Source organism: Strix aluco, chromosome 2 (assembly GCF_031877795.1).
Source record: "Strix aluco isolate bStrAlu1 chromosome 2, bStrAlu1.hap1, whole genome shotgun sequence".
NCBI classification, from domain to species: domain Eukaryota; kingdom Metazoa; phylum Chordata; class Aves; order Strigiformes; family Strigidae; genus Strix; species Strix aluco.
In genome coordinates this window covers 18,400,889-18,419,812 of record NC_133932.1, presented here as the reverse complement: position 1 = coordinate 18,419,812, position 18,924 = coordinate 18,400,889, and the positions used below count along the sequence as shown (strand labels likewise).

The 18,924-nt window shown below is 59.3% G+C and overlaps 1 long non-coding RNA gene across 1 annotated transcript; it reads left to right on the top strand.

The window, feature by feature from the left end:
• The first annotated feature begins 250 nt into the window (after positions 1-250).
• On the top strand, positions 251-1,009 carry LOC141920136 (uncharacterized). Its single transcript, XR_012622221.1, has 3 exons — positions 251-304; positions 391-548; positions 920-1,009. It is a non-coding gene; the product is annotated as an uncharacterized LOC141920136 (long non-coding RNA).
• Positions 1,010-18,924: the final 17,915 nt, after the last annotated feature.

Here is an 18,924-nt window from a genome sequence, read left to right as displayed (position 1 = left end):
ATCGCAGGCTCTCTGCTGAATGGCCCCCACAAATGGACTGTCCCCCACCCATGTGAACACTGTGTTCCAGAGCGAGAACCTTGGAAGAAAGGGCTGACTCAAACCAGCCAAAGAGATCTCCCCTGTAGAGCTAAGGCAGCAACGTGCCAAGCAGTTGCTTACTACTTCAGGGCATCCCTTGCCACCTGCTAATGACGACCTTTCTGTTTTAGGCACCCGTTGCTTTGTCTCCAGCCACCACTGAGACCGTGGTAGAATCCCTGGGATGCGCAGAAGAACTGAAGAGCCTCTCGGAGCACAGAAGGTAAAACGAGTCAGCTTTGGTTAAATCAAGAGCTGATTCCAGTTGATCCTGGCTTTCCCTGTCTAACCATGCTGTGGGATGGAAAGGTTTGCAGGCTCCTGCCAGGAAGACGACGGCCAAAGGAAACGAAAGAGAGAAGAGACCTGGGCAGAGGAGAGGCCATGCCACGAAGCAAAGAAGAGAAGAGAGGAAAAGAAGGGGACAGAAGAAAAGCAGGGAGGTGCGAAAGATCAGGAAGCCCCAGGTGTGTACCAGGCTTTGCTGCCTATCTTTGCCAACTCTCCACCCTGCTCTAAGTCAGTCCAACTGACTGGCAAGGGACGGCGAGGGATGGTGCTATGCAGGGTTTGGAAATAACCCCGTGGCAGCTCCCCAGGGGAGCCCTGCTGTGTGGCACAGGGGCACTGTGCACCTCTGCACATGCACAGCTCTCTAAGGGCATTACCTTAGAGGGGATAAGGTGCCAGAGCCACCCCGGAGCTAAGGCCAGCAGTAGCTCTCTTCTGGGATATCAACAATTCCTTGTCAACTGTGTTTCCCAAAGAAAGGGGAACCAAGCCATGCCTGTTCCTGCCTTTGTGGCTTTACCAGTGCTTTCTGGCTCTGTCGTTGTAGGTGCTGATTTCTTGTTACTGGTTGAACCCCTGTGACTCCTGGGCTCCTGCACTGGATGTCCACAATAAAAGGACATTTTCTCCCTTCTGACTGTGTGTGCCATACGATATTCTGGACTAGGTAGAAGTTGTTTTGGGATGAATCCTAGTGGAGGAGTTTGGGATCATCATCCCTTGCGCCAGAATCCTTTCCAGCAGGCATCGGGGCTGAGTTCAGGTGCTTGAGGAGTCAAACGAAGCACAGAATCCCATAGAACAGCTGAGGCTTGGAGGGACCTGTGAAGGTCCTCTGGTCCAACCTGCCTGCTCAAGCAGGGTCACCTAGACCCGCTTGCCCAGGACTGTGGACTAATGGGCACCTTCCCTTGTCACACAGAGCATCTCATGCGCTGGAAAAGGGATGCTCTGGAGAGTTTCTGGCAAATCTCTGGAGAAGAGCTTCTCCCCGCCCCTCTACCAGGGGCTTTTTCAGCTCTGGTGCCCTTCCCAAGGACAGCCCCACCAGGTGGGTGCAGTCAGCACGGCAGGAAAGAACAGGCCGCAGCCGCCACAGTCAGCACTGCAGGAAAGCTGGGACCCCGGGGACCCTCCCAGGCTCTCCAAGCCCAGCCTAGCCCAGTCCAGACAGTGTCCAGAAGAGTGGTCTTATATCCCTTTTCCCAACGTGCTGAACTTCCCTTAAAGCATTAACCACCGGGCTGAAGTGCTAAGGCTTGGACAATAGGCCCAAGCCAGAGTTGACCTATAGATGAATCCTGTATATTTTGTAACTGATAACCGTTGTGCTAGTAGGTATTGTACTAGGTTATAACAAACCGCCTATCCTGATGTAAAAAGTGCTAAAGTGTTGAAGTATTGAAGCCTGAACCACAGGCCCCGAGCCAAAGCTGCTAACTTAGTATGTAGTCATTAACGAAATATGTATGCTCATTAATGAAAGATGTAGCTTAGATATCATAGACTCCTGACTGATGATGAATGTAATGAAAACATGTCTATCCTGAATGTATGTATCTTCTTTTTTGCGTACAGGTAAGTTAACAAGGCCATGAAGCCTGCTGTCCGGCCTTGGGACCAGACGTGTGGCCTTGTTCTAAAAAGAACATAAATAAATTAGATAAGCAGGGAAACTCCCTTAGCTTCTCCCTTGAGCCCTGGCCAGGCTCCGGGGGAATCTAATGTGAGAGTGAAACCAGATGTTCCGCTCAAAACAAAGGTGCCAGTTATTCTGGCTTGCTGATTTGGGGGTATATAAGGCGGGACCCGCTCACAGCGACTTTGGAAGCCTCACCTACGGGTGGACGCACCGCGTAGGATTTCCCACTTGCCGGGAAAGGCTCTCCAAATCCTCGCTGTAACCGGGGCTCCCCGGCGACTGCGGATCTGGATGATGGTAACATATGCAAGTGGTGATGGATCTTTCTTAATCACTATTCTCTCTCTCGTGTAGTAACGATTTGATGCATTACCCTGTATTTTCCTGTTTGTTTAAGTGCACTATTCTGTCTTTTCTTGTTGTATGTTTTCTGTATTATTCTGTTACATGATTTAGCTATTTCCAGTAAAATACGCCTGCTCTTTTCACTCTGGTGTCTGAGTTTGATTGGTATCCCTAATCAGCAAAACACGGGCCCACAATCTTTCTTGTTGGAGTGTAAAATAGCCAAAAGATGCCGATTTCCTGCATTTTTCCTGAAAAGGGCAGGTTTTTAACTCTCTTCGTCGCTTCTATTTTAACCAAGGCATTGCGCAGTATCAACAGTTACACCAGACACACGACATCCAAAGCTGACTATGGATCCCCTTTTTGCCATGAGAAGGGACTTTCGCACAAACGTGTCCCTGGCTGTGCTGGCTGCTCGGTGGGTGAAGGTCGTGGCTCACAGTGGAGCCTGTCTTTCGCCACGATGGTCATTTCCAGGGAGAGCAGCTTGTTGTATTGACCAGGACCCTACAGGGAGAACAGAAGGGCAGGGATGCAGACGCAACATTTGCCACAAGTCCAGCGGAGCAGGTTGCTCCAACGCAGCCCACTGTGACTTTCTATGCTGCTGGACCTGTGGGGATGGTCAGGGGACAAAGGGTTAAACCTGAGTTACCTGCATGAAGCACAGCTGTCGCTAGCCTCGGTGCAAGCTGACCCAGGAGCTGGTCCTGAAACCCCCCAATCCAGGGCACGGAAAGCTTTGAACAGCTGTGACTGTTCTGGAACAGACTGTGCCATGTGCATCCATTTCTATTAACAACTCTTCTCCTGCAGCGGAAAAGGAGTTTGAGATCTTGCTCACGGCTACAGGAGGACGGTGGTGGCCTCGGATGGTGCGTGGGGCTCGGGGCTTGCCTTGCCTATGACCAGCTATGCCCCCAGAGTGACAGAGGAAAGGCTTTCCCTGGGGAAGAGCCATCAGAGCGCATTGGAAATGGAGGAAAGCTTCACTACGGTTTTGCTTGTAGGTGGAAAGTTGTGGATCAGAGAGGAATTCTACATCTTCCATAGCGTAACGCAGGCAACTGGCTGTACAGCAATATATTTTTTTTTTGTTTTGTTTAATATTTCCTGGAAGAGTCTTATGCTGGTACCGAGTAAGGCAGAGTGTCAGACAAAGTAGCTCATTGAATGGGCATGATACAGGGAAATTTACTTGGCTATTAAAAGCCTCATTGCTCTAGAAGTTGCATCTTTTTTCTCTAGTCCTTTTTCTTGGAAGGGGGTGGGCGGAGGGGCACGGAGGGTTTATCTTCATACCTCCTAAAACATGCATTGTAGCAGTCAAGATAGAATATGCCTTTCTCCTGTAGCTTTTGTTTTTTGAGCGTGATGAATTCAGTCAATAGCCCACTGAGTTCAAGAGACACCTTTGATTTTTATCCTTTGGCTGAACAGCCAGATGCAACCTCCCGTCACTGGTGTTAGCACCGGTAATGCAGATTAATCTGCTCTCTACTAATCTAGGCTAGGTACTATCCAACAGTCTATGCGAGAGTACAGCCCGATACAACGTTGCACGTAAGGTCAGTACTAAGAAGAGGTGTGACATTCAAATGAAAAACGAGAGAGCCTGTGCACCTTTTAATGGCTTGAAGGGATGACAGGGAGAAGCACCATATTTATAATACACACACACACACACACACACAAAAGTGGATCTTCCCCCTCAATTTCTGATCATTCTGTGACAAAGCCCTGCGCGGCATGATGCGCGCCCTGTCCACATTCAGTGATCCGGATGATGGGGCAGAGCACACCCTCAGACAGCTTGCAGAAGGCACATGACTGGGAGGAGAGGCTCCTGCAGCCGAGGGTTGTGTTGCCAACCAGAGGGACCTTGACAGGCTGGAGAAAGGGGCTGCCAGGAGCTTCCTGTCGTTGAAGAAGGGGAAGAGGGAAGAGCAAAGTCCTGGACCTGGGGAGGAACAAGCCCCTGGAGCTGTATGTGCTGGGGGAGACCCAGCTGGAAAGCAGCTGTGCAGAGCCCTGGGGTGATGGTGGACCCGAAGTTGAGCAACTTGGAGCCAGCAAAGTACCCCTGGGGCATTGGGGGCGAACTGCATCCCGGGCTGCAGCAGGCAGACCACTGGCAGCAGGCGGAGGGAGGGGGTGCTTCCCCTCTGCTCTGCCCTGCTCTGGGCTGCCCGGGGCAAGACAGCCAGGGCCATGCTGGAGAGAACCCCCAGCACGAGGCCCCGCCCACTTTCCGTTGGGCTCCCAGCGTCGGCCATTTTGGAGCCAGCAGCCACCAGAGCCGGCAGCACGGGGCTGTGCTGGCACGGAGCAGCTCTGGGAGGAGGCAGGGTCTGGCCGAACAGCGCTTCCCGGCACCGGCACCCTGCTTCCCATCCTCGCTGTGGCCAGCTGGGCCACATCCTTGGTGCAGAGCGAGGGGTCCTCCTGTCCCGGGCAGGATGGGCCAGGCCAACTGCTGCTGGCACTCCAGGTAGGCTCCCCCCGGGGCTCGGGGACGGGCGGGCACGGCCGGGCCCCTCAGCCACAGCCTTTCTCATGCCCACCGCTCTCTGCTCCGCAGGGAGGCTCTCACCGACGCTGAGGCGGTGCTGAGCACGGACGTGTGGCTGACCCGGGGCCACAGGAGGAGCGAGAGACGCCTTCTCCTCCTCCAGGAGGAACTGGTCGTCGCCAAGTTGCGGTAAGACCCTCAGAGCCCCACTGCCTTTCCCCCATCCCTGGCCCTGCCACCAGGCCAGGGACACTCTGGCACCAGCCCCAGGCCCTGGGCCCTTGGTGCTGGATGCACCAATGTCTGTCCCAAGGTGTCCTGGTTCAGCTAGGATAGGGTTAAGTTTCCCCAGCAGTGGGGAGGGAGCTCTAGCCGGGTTATTCAATACCATGCTGACTTCACGTCCGGGCGCCCAAGCGCGGGAAGATTGGTAAAGGCGTGGTGTGGGGTCGCTCTCCTCACTGCTGTATCGCTATATCCCTTGTTCTGTTTCTTGTTATTACTGTTATTGTTCTTGTTCTTGCTGTTGTTCGGTTTGTTGCTGTGGCACTGTGGTATTAAACCTCTCCTTACCTCAACCCCGGGGTTTGTATTTCACTCCCTGCCCCGTTCCGGTCGGAGGGTGGGGGAGGGGCAGCGGCAGCGTGGTCTCGGGTCCCGGCGGGGCCTAAACCACCACAGCCTTTTTGGCGCCCAGCATGGGGCACGAGAGGGTTGAGATAAGGACAAAAGGAGAAGGTGTGTTAGAGCAATCTGTTAGGTGCAATTTTTCTGTTTTTATTTGTATTGTTTGATAAGGAACATTTGCAATGCTGGCCAACTTGCTTGCGTGGTGGGGCTGGATTAATCCTTATATCCGCTGTGTGTTCCCAGTGCTGGCGTTTGTTGTCGGTGGAAAATGTGTCAAGGGTTTTATTTTGCTATACTGGCTGCTGACTGCTTATAATGGGCTTGCATCAGTGCTTGTGGGGGTGAACCGGTACCTGTTTGCTGCCTGGGCTTTTGTTAGGGGTCTCACCCCCTCTATGGGTGAGCCAGGGGAAGAGATCCTCTCGGTTTTTCAGAGTTTTAGCTATCCTTGGAGCACCCAGGCCAGTGTGTTTGCGGCACAATGCTTTCTGAATGTCTGCCGGATCTTGTTTTGGGCCATGCGGTATTTCTCCAATGACAGCAGCACCCGGAAACCTGCCCCGAGGGCAGATAGTTATAAATGGCAAGGTGTGTGGGAAAAGATGGGCAAGTGCCAGACTCAGTGGTCACCTCCAACGGTTTGGGATTTCACTCCCGAACAAGTGCAGAGTCCTGATAAACTGGTGGAGTATCTGAAAAAGGTGTCTTGCCAATCTGACAAACCCCGGGAGACACAACACACTGCAATGTGCTGGGGGCTTGCCCATGCTTACCATGTCACCTTTACTACTGTTCACTGCCCTGAAGGGGGAGAAAGAGCTGCAGGATCTGAAAGGGAACATACTGGTACAGCAGCGGGGCCAGGGGGACAGGCACTGCCAGTACCAGTCACCTCCACTAGCACAGCAGCTGGGCCAGAGGGACAGGCAGTGGCAGTACCAGTCACCTCCACCAGCACAGCAGCTGGGCCAGAGTGACAGGCAGTGCCAGTAGCAGTCGCCTCCACCAGCACAGCAGCTGGGCCAGAGGGACAGGCAGTGCCAGTAGCAGTTGCCTCCACTAGCACAGCAGCTGGGCCAGAGGGACAGGCAGTGCCAGTACCAGTTGCCTCCACCAGCAGAGCAGCTGGGCCAGAGGGACAGGCAGTGCCAGTACCAGTCACCTCCACCAGCAGAGCAGCTGGGCAAGGGGGACAGGCAGTGCCAATACCAGTCGCCGCCACTAGCACAGCAGATGGGACAGAGGGACAGCCACTGCCAGTAACAGTCACCTCCACCAGCACAGCATCTGGGCCAGGGAGTCAGGCAGTGCCAGTACCAGTCACCTCAACCAGCACAGCAGCTGGGCCAGAGTGACAGGCAGTACCAGTAGCAGTCGCCTCCACTAGCACAGCAGCTGGGCCAGAGTGACAGGCAGTGCCAGTACCAGTCACCTCCACCAGCACAGCAGCTGGGCCAGGGGGACAGGCAGTGCCAGTACCAGTTGCCTCCACTAGCACAGCAGCTGGGCAAGGGGGACAGGCACTGCCAGTACCAGTCACCACCACCAGCAGAGCAGCTGGGCCAGGGGGACAGGCAGTGCCAATACCAGTAGCCTCCACTAGCACAGCAGCTGGGCAAGGGGGACAGGCAGTGCCAGTACTAGTTGCCTCCACTAGCACAGCAGCTGGGCCAGAGGGACAGGCAGTGCCAGTACGAGTCACCTCCACTAGCACAGCAGCTGGGACAGAAGGACAGCCAGTGCCAGTACCAGTCACCTCCACTAGCACAGCAGCTGGGCCAGGGGGACAGGCAGTGGCAGTACCAGTCAACTCCAGCAGCACAGCGGCTGGGCCAGAGTGACAGGCAGTGCCAGTACCAGTCACCTCCAGCAGCACAGCGGCTGGGACAGAGTGACAGGCAGTGCCAGTACCAGTCACCTCCACCAGCACAGCAGCTGGGGCAGAGTGACGGGCAGTGCCAGTAGCAGTCGCCTCCACTAGCACAGCAGCTGGGCCAGAGTGACAGGCAGTGCCAGTACCAGTCGCCTCTACTAGCACAGCAGCTGGGACAGAAGGACAGCCAGTGCCAGTACCAGTCACCTCCACCAGCACAGCATCTGGGCCAGGGGGACAGGCAGTGCCAGTACCAGTCACCACCACCAGCACAGCAGCTGGGACAGAGGGACAGCCAGTGCCAGTACCAGTCGCCTCCACTAGCACAGCAGCTGGGCCAGAGTGACAGGCAGTGCCAGTAGCAGTCGCCTCCACTAGCACAGCAGCTGGGTCAGAGTGACAGGCAGTGCCAGTACCAGTCACCTCCACCAGCACAGCAGCTGGGCCAGAGGGACAGGCAGTGCCAGTAGCAGTCGCCTCTACTAGCACAGCAGCTGGGACAGAGGGACAGGCAGTGCCAGTACCAGTCACCTCCACCAACACAGCATCTGGGACAGAGGGACTGCCAGTGCCAGTACCAGTCACCTCCACCAGCACAGCATCTGGGCCAGGGGGACAGGCAGTGCCAGTACCAGTCACCACCACCAGCAGAGCAGCTGGGCCAGGGGGACAGGCAGTGCCAATACCAGTCGCCTCCACTAGCACAGCAGCTGGGCAAGGGGGACTGGCAGTGCCAATATCAGTCGCCACTACTAGCACTGCAGCTGGGCCAGAGTGACAGGCAGTGCCAGTACCAGTCACCTCCACTAGCACAGCAGTTGGGCCAGAGTGACAGGCATTGCCAGTACCAGTCACCTCCACCATCAGAGCAGCTGGGCAAGGGGGACAGGCAGTGCCAATACCAGTCGCCTCCACTAGCACAGCAGTTGGGCCAGAGGGACAGGCAGTGGCAGTACCAGTCGCTTCTACTAGCACAGCAGCTGGGACAGAGGGACAGCCAGTACCAGTACCAGTCGCCTCCACCAGCACAGCAGCTGGGCCAGAGTGACAGGCAGTGCCAGTACCAGTCGCCTCCACTAGCACAGCAGCTGGGCCAGAGTGACAGGCAGTGCCAGTACCAGTCACCTCCACCAGCACAGCAGCTGGGACAGAGGGACAGCCAGTGCCAGTACCAGTCGCCTCCACCAGCACAGCAGCTGGGACAGAGGGACAGCCAGTGCCAGTACCAGTCGCCTCCACCAGCACAGCAGCTGGGCCAGAGTGACAGGCAGTGCCAGTACCAGTCGCCTCCACCAGCAGAGCAGCTGGGCCAGAGGGACAGGCAGTGCCAATACCAGTCACCTCCACTAGCACAGCAGCTGGGCCAGAGTGACAGGCAGTGCCAGTAGCAGTCACCTCCACTAGCACAGCAGCTGGGCCAGAGGGACAGGCAGTGCCAGAACCAGTCACCTCCACCAGCAGAGCAGCTGGGCCAGAGGGACAGGCAGTGCCAGTACCAGTCACGTCCACCAGCAGAGCAGCTGGGCCAGAGTGACAGGCAGTGCCAGTACCAGTCACCTCCACCAGCAGAGCAGCTGGGCAAGGGGGACAGGCAGTGCCAGTACCAGTCGCCTCTACTAGCACAGAAGCTGGGACAGAGGGACAGCCAGTGCCAGTACCAGTCACCTCCACCAGCACAGCAGCTGGGACAGAGGGACAGCCAGTGCCAGTACCAGTCACCTCCACTAGCACAGCATCTGGGCCAGGGGGACAGGCAGTGGCAGTACCAGTCACCTCAACCAGCACAGCAGCTGGGCCAGAGTGACAGGCAGTGCCAGTAGCAGTCGCCTCCACTAGCACAGCAGCTGGGACAGAGGGGCAGGCAGTGCCAGTACCAGTCGCCTCCACTAGCACAGCAGCTGGGACAGAGTGACAGGCAGTGCCAGTACCAGTCACCTCCACCCGCACAGCAGCTGGGACAGAGGGACAGCCAGTGCCAGTACCAGTCGCCTCCACCAGCACAGCAGCTGGGCCAGAGTGACAGGCAGTGCCAGTACCAGTCACCTCCACCAGCACAGCAGCTGGGACAGAGGGACAGCCAGTGCCAGTACCAGTCGCCTCCACCAGCACAGCAGCTGGGCCAGGGGGACAGGCAGTACCAGTACCAGTCACCTCCACCAACACAGCAGCTGGGCCAGAGTGACAGGCAGTGCCAGTACCAGTTGCCTCCACTAGCACAGCAGCTGGGCCAGAGGGACAGGCAGTGCCAGTACCAGTCACCACCACCAGCAGAGCAGCTGGGCCAGGGGGACAGGCAGTGCCAATACCAGTCGCCTCCACTAGCACAGCAGCTGGGCAAGGGGGACAGGCAGTGCCAATACCAGTCGCCACTACTAGCACTCCAGCTGGGCCAGAGTGACAGGCAGTGCCAGTACCAGTCACCTCCACCAGCACAGCAGCTGGGCCAGAGGGACAGGCAGTGCCAGTACCAGTCACCACCACCAGCAGAGCAGCTGGGCAAGGGGGACAGGCAGTGCCAGTACTAGTTGCCTCCACTAGCACAGCAGCTGGGCCAGAGGGACAGGCAGTGCCAGTACGAGTCACCTCCACTAGCACAGCAGCTGGGACAGAAGGACAGCCAGTGCCAGTACCAGTCACCTCCACTAGCACAGCAGCTGGGCCAGAGTGACAGGCAGTGCCAGTACCAGTCACCTCCACCAGCACAGCAGCTGGGCCAAGGGACAGGCAGTGCCAGTACCAGTCGCCTCCACTAGCACAGCAGCTGGGCCAGAGTGACAGGCAGTGCCAGTAGCAGTCGCCTCCACTAGCACAGCAGCTGGGCCAGGGGGACAGGCAGTGCCAGTACCAGTCACCACCACCAGCAGAGCAGCTGGGCCAGGGGGACAGGCAGTGCCAATACCAGTCGCCTCCACTAGCACAGCAGCTGGGCAAGGGGGACAGGCAGTGCCAATACCAGTCGCCACTACTAACACTCCAGCTGGGCCAGAGTGACAGGCAGTGCCAGTACCAGTCACCTCCACCAGCACAGCAGCTGGGCCAGAGGGACAGGCAGTGCCAGTACCAGTCACCACCACCAGCAGAGCAGCTGGGCCACGGGGACAGGCAGTGCCAATAGCAGTAGCCTCCACTAGCACAGCAGCTGGGCAAGGGGGACAGGCAGTGCCAGTACTAGTTGCCTCCACTAGCACAGCAGCTGGGCCAGAGGGACAGGCAGTGCCAGTACGAGTCACCTCCACTAGCACAGCAGCTGGGCCAGAGGGACAGGCAGTGCCAGTACCAGTCGCCACTACTAGCACTGCATCTGGTCCAGAGTGACAGGCAGTGCCAGTACCAGTCACCTCCACCAGCACAGCAGCTGGGCCAGAGTGACAGGCAGTACCAGTACCAGTCGCCTCCACTAGCACAGCAGCTGGGCCAGAGTGACAGGCAGTGCCAGTACCAGTCGCCTCCACCAGCAGAGCAGCTGGGACAGAGGGACAGCCAGTGCCAGTAGCAGTCGCCTCTACTAGCACAGCAGCTGGGCCAGAGTGACAGGCAGTGCCAGTAGCAGTCGCCTCCACTAGCACAGCAGCTGGGACAGAGGGATAGGCAGTGCCAGTAGCAGTCGCCTCCACTAGCACAGCAGCTGGGCCAGAGTGACAGGCAATGCCAGTAGCAGTCGCCTCCACTAGCACAGCAGCTGGGCCAGAGTGACAGGCAGTGCCAGTACCAGTCACCTCCACCAGCACAGCAGCTGGGACAGAGGGACAGCCAGTGCCAGTACCAGTCGCCTCCACCAGCACAGCAGCTGGGCCAGAGTGACAGGCAGTGCCAGTACCAGTCGCCTCCACTAGCACAGCAGCTGGGCCAGAGTGACAGGCAGTGCCAGTAGCAGTCGCCTCCACTAGCACAGCAGCTGGGCCAGGGGGACAGGCAGTGCCAGTACCAGTCACCACCACCAGCAGAGCAGCTGGGCCAGGGGGACAGGCAGTGCCAATACCAGTCGCCTCCACTAGCACAGCAGCTGGGCAAGGGGGACAGGCAGTGCCAATACCAGTCGCCACTACTAACACTCCAGCTGGGCCAGAGTGACAGGCAGTGCCAGTACCAGTCACCTCCACCAGCACAGCAGCTGGGCCAGAGGGACAGGCAGTGCCAGTACCAGTCACCACCACCAGCAGAGCAGCTGGGCCAGGGGGACAGGCAGTGCCAGTACCAGTCACCTCCACTAGCACAGCAGCTGGGCCAGAGGGACAGGCAGTGGCAGTACCAGTCACCTCCACTAGCACAGCAGCTGGGCCAGAGTGACAGGCACTGCCAGTACCAGTCACCTCCAGCAGCACAGCGGCTGGGACAGAGTCACAGGCAGTACCAGTACCAGTCGCCTCCACTAGCACAGCAGCTGGGCCAGAGTGACAGGCAGTGCCAGTACCAGTCACCACCACCAGCAGAGCAGCTGGGCCAGGGGGACAGGCAGTGCCAATACCAGTCGCCTCCACTAGCACAGCAGCTGGGCAAGGGGGACAGGCAGTGCCAATACCAGTCGCCACTACTAGCACTCCAGCTGGGCCAGAGTGACAGGCAGTGCCAGTACCAGTCACCTCCACCAGCACAGCAGCTGGGCCAGAGGGACAGGCAGTGCCAGTACCAGTCACCACCACCAGCAGAGCAGCTGGGCAAGGGGGACAGGCAGTGCCAGTACTAGTTGCCTCCACTAGCACAGCAGCTGGGCCAGAGGGACAGGCAGTGCCAGTACGAGTCACCTCCACTAGCACAGCAGCTGGGACAGAAGGACAGCCAGTGCCAGTACCAGTCACCTCCACTAGCACAGCAGCTGGGCCAGAGGGACAGGCAGTGGCAGTACCAGGCACCTCCAGTAGCACAGCGGCTGGGCCAGAGTGACAGGCAGTGCCAGTACCAGTCACCTCCACCAGCACAGCAGCTGGGCCAAGGGACAGGGAGTGCCAGTACCAGTCGCCACTACTAGCACTGCATCTGGTCCAGAGTGACAGGCAGTGCCAGTACCAGTCACCTCCACCAGCACAGCAGCTGGGCCAGAGTGACAGGCAGTACCAGTACCAGTCGCCTCCACTAGCACAGCAGCTGGGCCAGAGTGACAGGCAGTGCCAGTACCAGTCGCCTCCACCAGCAGAGCAGCTGGGACAGAGGGACAGCCAGTGCCAGTAGCAGTCGCCTCTACTAGCACAGCAGCTGGGCCAGAGTGACAGGCAGTGCCAGTAGCAGTCGCCTCCACTAGCACAGCAGCTGGGACAGAGGGATAGGCAGTGCCAGTAGCAGTCGCCTCCACTAGCACAGCAGCTGGGCCAGAGTGACAGGCAATGCCAGTAGCAGTCGCCTCCACTAGCACAGCAGCTGGGCCAGAGTGACAGGCAGTGCCAGTACCAGTCACCTCCACCAGCACAGCAGCTGGGACAGAGGGACAGCCAGTGCCAGTACCAGTCGCCTCCACCAGCACAGCAGCTGGGCCAGAGTGACAGGCAGTGCCAGTACCAGTCGCCTCCACTAGCACAGCAGCTGGGCCAGAGTGACAGGCAGTGCCAGTACCAGTCGCCTCCACCAGCACAGCAGCTGGGCCAGGGGGACAGGCAGTGCCAGTACCAGTCACCACCACCAGCAGAGCAGCTGGGCCAGGGGGACAGGCAGTGCCAATACCAGTCGCCTCCACTAGCACAGCAGCTGGGCAAGGGGGACAGGCAGTGCCAATACCAGTCGCCACTACTAACACTCCAGCTGGGCCAGAGTGACAGGCAGTGCCAGTACCAGTCACCTCCACCAGCACAGCAGCTGGGCCAGAGGGACAGGCAGTGCCAGTACCAGTCACCACCACCAGCAGAGCAGCTGGGCCACGGGGACAGGCAGTGCCAATAGCAGTCGCCTCCACCAGCACAGCAGCTGGGCAAGGGGGACAGGCAGTGCCAGTACTAGTTGCCTCCACTAGCACAGCAGCTGGGCCAGAGGGACAGGCAGTGCCAGTACGAGTCACCTCCACTAGCACAGCAGCTGGGACAGAAGGACAGCCAGTGCCAGTACCAGTCACCTCCACTAGCACAGCAGCTGGGCCAGGGGGACAGGCAGTGGCAGTACCAGTCACCTCCACTAGCACAGCAGCTGGGCCAGAGTGACAGGCACTGCCAGTACCAGTCACCTCCAGCAGCACAGCGGCTGGGACAGAGTCACAGGCAGTACCAGTACCAGTCGCCTCCACTAGCACAGCAGCTGGGCCAGAGTGACAGGCAGTGCCAGTACCAGTCGCCTCCACCAGCACAGCAGCTGGGCCAGAGGGACAAGCAGTGCCAGTATGAGTCGCCCCGATACAGAAAACCAAATATACCAAAAAATCCCCTCGCAGTGTACAGGGTGATTATGAACCAGGCCCATCACGAGAACAGGAGGAAGAGCCGGAGGTAACCATCCGATCTCTATCCCTGAGTGAGTTGCGAGATATGCGGAAGGATTTCAGCTGCCTTCCAGGCGAGCAAATTTGAACCCGTCTGCTCCGATGCTGGCATCGTGGAGCTGGTGTTTTGGAATTGGAGGGGAGAGAGGCCAAGCAGCTGGGATCTTTAGCCAGGGAGGCTGGTATTGACAAGGCAATAGGGATACAGGCTCATACCCTCAGCCTTTGGAGGCGACTCCTGCTCAGTGTAAGGGAGAGGTACCCCTACAAGGATGATGTTCTATGTCGGTTAGGCAAGGGGACCAACATGGAGAAAGGCATTCAGAACCTCAGGGAATTGGCTGTGTTTGACATGGTTTATGGTGATCTGAATGATGAGCGGTCACCCACGGATCCAGATCAGGCCCCTTGCACACAGCTGATGTGGCGGAAGTTCCTGCAAAGTGCACCAGAGGCACATTCCAAAGCACTAGCAGTAGCGTCCTGGTGGCAAGACACCCAGACTGAAACAGTGGACGAAGTGATTGGCCAGCTCCAGCAATATGAGGGAAATCTCCCTTCCTCCCAACATGCCTGGGTTTCAGCTGTAAGGGAACTGTCTCAGAGGCTCCAGAAAGTGGAAGAGGACACGTCCTACATTCCACCTGCACGGGCCGATGTCTCAGCCATTAGAAGCAGGCGTTTCCCCACCCAAGAGAAGGGCAGTGGAAGGTACACACCACAGGGCACCCTGTGGTTCTTCCTCCGCGACCATGGGGAAAACACGAGGAGGTGGGATGGACAGCCCACTCTCGCCCTAGCTGCACGAGTACAGCAGCTGAAAGGGAAGACCACCATGAAAGGGGAGTCTTCCAAGAGAGACGCAGCTCCAGTGTCCAGTCGGAAATCCCCCAGACAGAATAGAATGGCCAACATTATGTCTGACCGTCTTGAGGGGACAAGTGAGTCATTCTTGCAGGAGTCGCTCTTACAACAAGTGAGTGATGCTGAGCAGGATTAGAGGGGCCCTGCCTCCAGCCAGGTGGAGGAAAGGGATAATCGGATTTACTGGACGGTGTGGATCCGATGGCCTGGCACATCAGACCCACGAGAATATAAGGCCTTGGTAGATACTGGTGCACAGTGCACCCTGATGCCATACAGTGGGGTTGAACCCATCTGTCTCTCCGGAGTGACAGGGGGGTCCCAACAGCTGACCCTATTAGAAGCTGAAGTAAGCTTAACTGGGAAGGACTGGCGTAAGCACCCCATTGTGACTGGCCCAGATGCCCCGTGCATCCTAGGTATAGATTACCTCAGGAGAGGGTAATTTAAAGACCCAAGAGAGTACTGGTGAGCCTTTGGTATAGCTGCCCTGGAGGAGGTTGAGCAATTGTCTCCCTTACCCGGCCTCTCAGAAGATCCCTCAGTGGTGTGGGATTGCTCAGTTGGTAAACGCGTGGTGTGGGGTCGCTCTCCTCACTGCTGTATCGCTATATCCCTTGTTCTGTTTATTGTTATTACTGTTATTGCTATTGTTATCGTTCTTGTTGTTGTTTGGTTTGTTGTTGTTGCATTGTTGTATTAAACGTCTCGTTATCGCAACCCCGGGGTTTGTATTTCACTCCCTGCCCCGTTCCGGTCGGAGGGTGGGGGAGGGGCAGTGGCAATGTGGTCTCTGGTCCCGGCAGGGCCTAAACCACCACACAAGGGCAGGTGGGGGGCAGGGCTCTGCCCGGGGGCACCCCAAGGCGGCCACCTCCGGCTCACTGCCTGTCTCTCTTCTCCACAGACGTGGCACCACCCTGCGCCCACAGCTCCGCCTGGCCCTGGACCAGCTGTGGGTGCTGAGCAGCGGGAAGGAGACAGCGGGGGACATCAAAGAGGAGGAGGAGGAGGAAGGCAGCGATGAGGACGGGACCTCCATCCTCCTCATCTGGCCCAGCGGCACCTGTGTTGCCACTTTCGGGTGAGTCGTGGTGCCACGTCCCACGGCTGGGCAGGAGAGGGTCCCAACCATGCCCACGCCACCCTGTGAATGGCCTCTGCCCTCCATGCAGAGCCTGGGCAGGGAGGGATGGGGATGCGTTCCCACATCCTGCATCCCCTGGTCGCCTTTTGGTCCCCAGAAGGGAAGGGCAGGAGCAGCTGCTCTGGCAGCAACGAGGGAGCCAGGGCTTGGGCAGCACCCCTGTCCTGCCCCACGGGGCCTCGTGCTGCCCCTCAGCCCTTCCCAAGGGGCAAGGCTGTGCAGGGGCCCAGGGGCTGGGGGGCAGCGGGGCCTGATGCTGGTTCTCCTCTCTTTCTGCAGCTCCCGGGCACTGAAGCAGCTGTGGCTGGGCAAGCTGCTGGGGTAAGCTAGGGGGGTGCTTCAGGCGCGGCCGGATGGGGGAACACAGCTCCCCAGGTGGGGAGAGCTGCCGCTGCGGCTGTGGGCAGCTCTCGGGCAGAGCTGCCTGACAAGGGAAAAGAGGTGGCTTGGGGCTCAGCCAGCTTTCTCCCTGTCCTTTCCTGGTGACAGGACACCCGAAGGAGCCACGGGAGCCCGAGTGACCAACGTCCCGTCCATCAAACTCCTGCAGAAGGAGCTGAGCCGACGCCATGGAGTGAGTGTCTCTCTAGTCTGGCCGCTGTCCCCGAGCACTGGCCCTCCAGCCGAGCAGCAGAGGCATCGCTGCTCACCTCCTTCCACTCTTTCTCTCCTGCCCAGTGGAGGACATTCAGCGCCAGGAGCCTGGAGAGGCTGATGGAGGGCCAGACAGAGGTGAGAACGGCTGCCTTTCACCCACCTCTGGCTGTGCCGGGGTGCCAGGGCTGTGCGGCGAGTGGGGTGAGCCTGTGCAGGAGGGAGGGAGGGTCCCGCGGTGCCAGCCTGGGTGCAGAGAGGGTTGGGGAGCTACCAGGAACGCCGCATGTCCTTGCTGGTGGTGCTGGGAGGAAACCTGCCACGTGAGGTAGAGAGCGTGGGAGGGCAGAGGGTCCCCGCTCTGCCGCCCTCAGGCTGCTGGTGCCGGGTGGCCGCTTGCTGGTGGCCCTTTCTGCCGCGGGGATGCTCTCTAAGTGCAGCCTGCTTCTTGCAGGCTGACCCCAAGCAAGGGCCTCCAACAGCCCCGTCTACCAGTGGAGGCGGACTTTGCCACTCACCAGGTAAGTTTGGGAACGAAGGGCAGGGAGGGCCTTCTTTTCTCCTGGACCGGCACGTCTGCACAACTGAGGATGCTGTTGCTGCTGCCCTTTGGCCAGAGGAAATCGGTGCCCATCACACTGCAGCAGGAGAGAGCTGAGTGCTCGGGACCCTTCGACAGTGCTGAGCACTCGAGGTGCTGCCTGCCTGAGCTCTGTCCCCAGAGCCGGGCAGATGGGTCCCTGCTCCTCGGCCAGAGCCGGGAGGAGCCGTGCTCCCTTGTTCCCTGAGTGTCACCCCGCAGGTCGGGCACCCCAAGGGAGGACGGACGTCACCCGGACGAGCAAGGACACCCGCTGGGCAGCGGCCGCTGGACGTGATTCTGCGGGACAGGGAGCCTCCCTCTGCTGCTGCTCGCAGCCTGGAGGAGGGCAGGGCGAGGGCTGGGCGGGGCTGTCCCGCTGTGCCGCTGGCTCTCAGGAGACTGCGAGCCGGAGCCGCTGAGCCAGAGCCCTGGCTCCAGCTGCCGGCTCCCTGCCCGTCCCGTCCCGTCCCGCCGCAGCACTCAGCACCGCGCTGCAGGCAGGGCAGGGCAGGGCAGGGCAGGCTCCGGGAGCGCTGGCCTGGCGGTTCCCACTGACGGGCTCTTGCTCTCTTTCCCTTTGCAGCGGGAGGGAGCGGCGGCGGCAGCAGCAGCAGGAGGAGGAGGGGGCTGCCCTGGCCCTTTGCGCTGCGGCAGAGCCCGGCCGCTGCCCCGGCGCCAGGGCAGGCGGGCTCCGGCTGCAGCAGGGCGCTCTTTGGGCAGCCCCTGGCAGCCCTCTGCGAGGAGGCCGGCACGCTGCCCCGGCCCATCCAGGTAGGCCAGCCTGGACAGGGGAGCCCCAGCCCTCCCTCCGGCTGCTCCAGAAGCAGTGTCCCCAGCGTCTGCGGGGGTGGCTGGGGCACTGGGCTCTTCACCCACGGCCACCGCTTCTGGCGCCAGACCCTTTGCGGGGGCGGGGGGGAGCCCAGCCTGGGGCAGAGCTCTGGCCTCTGCTGTCACTTGTTTCTTCAGCCAAGCAGCTGTCCTCCTGCGTCTCCCGCAGGAGCTCCTGGACATCCTGTACCAGAGAGGACCGTCGACGGAGGGGATATTCCGGAGATCCGACAGGGGGACAGCGCTCCAGAAGCTGAAGGAGGACCTCGACCGCGGCGCAGATGTGGACCTGGCAAACCAGCCTGTCATCCTGCTAGCTGCCATCTTGAAGGTGAGCGCTTCTGCCCTGCAGCTGGAAGAGCTCCTGGCTGGCCTGGAATCTTCAAAGGCTCACCTGAAGCCCTTGGCCTTGCAGGACTTTCTACGCAGCATCCCCGGCAAGCTCCTCGTTGTCGGCGTCTACCAGGACTGGATGCAAGCCATGGAGAGGCCAAGCAAGGAGGCCAGGGTGGAAGCGCTGAAAGTGTAAGTGTGGCCAGCAGCCTGCCTGTTGAGTAGGGAGTGGCAGAGTCCTGGGACTTGCCTGAAAAGGGACGGGCTCCTTAGAAGGTTGCATTTTCTGGCAGCTTGCATTTGCTGGGCTGGGGTTGCATTTCGGGGGGAAAGGGCGTGGGCAGGGAGCCTTCCCTTGCGTGGGCTTGGGTGAAACCAGGAGCTGGGAAGCAACAGTGTGTTTTCCTCCTGATCGCTGCCTGAGAGCACCTGGAAAGTGGCGCAGCACAGACACTGGCTCCCGCCTGCCTTGTGCAAGCTTCAGGGACAGCTGTGGGCAGCATCTGCTTCCTTAACGTTGTGTTCCTGCTCCCTCAGGGTGGCCGAGAAGTTGCCTGCAGCCCATCTCCTCCTCCTCCAGCGGCTGCTCTCCCTGCTGCAGAACATCGGCCACCACGTGTCCACCAGCAGAATGACCTCCAGCAACCTGGCCATCTGCCTGGGGCCAAACCTGCTGGGCCCACCTGACGAGGAGCTGCTCCCCCTCGAGGCCGCGCTGGAGGTGACCGAGAAGGTACGCTGTACTGACCGGCTGGCTGCAGCCTGCCTGGACCCTCAGAGCTTGCTCCTCTCTTGCGC